This window comes from Gavialis gangeticus, unplaced genomic scaffold (genome assembly GCF_001723915.1).
Source record: "Gavialis gangeticus isolate Ggan-Ray unplaced genomic scaffold, GavGan_comp1, whole genome shotgun sequence".
Classification (NCBI taxonomy): Eukaryota; Metazoa; Chordata; order Crocodylia; family Gavialidae; genus Gavialis; species Gavialis gangeticus.
Genome location: NW_017729025.1, coordinates 23,259,057 through 23,259,465, shown reverse-complemented (window position 1 = coordinate 23,259,465; position 409 = coordinate 23,259,057).

The following is a 409-nucleotide window of genomic DNA, read 5'->3' as shown; positions in this document are numbered from 1 at the left end:
TGCCCACCATTCCTTCCTCTCTCCTTCCGCCGCCTCCGGAGCGGCAGCCGCCATTTTTAAATCTCCCGGCCGGCGTCTGACGTCACCGTCAGCTGCCGGCTGCAGCTGTACATAGACGCGGCTAACGAACCGCACAGGCTCTCCCTTCCGCGCGGCATCCTGCCCTCCCGGTAAGTTTTCCTGGCTTCCGCGGGTCCTGGGACAGCCAGCTCTTAATTTTTTACTCGTTTTTTTAACTTGAATAATAATAGAGCAGTTCTGTTGCAGATAACCCAGAAAGACTACAACAGGTCAGAATACTTTTATCGCCCTTAAAAGAATCTTATGACACCACAGGATGCTGCGGCACTGCGCCCTGGTTAAGAACCGCTAGAAGCTGAATTCTTACTCTTGCTGTTTATTTGGCTGG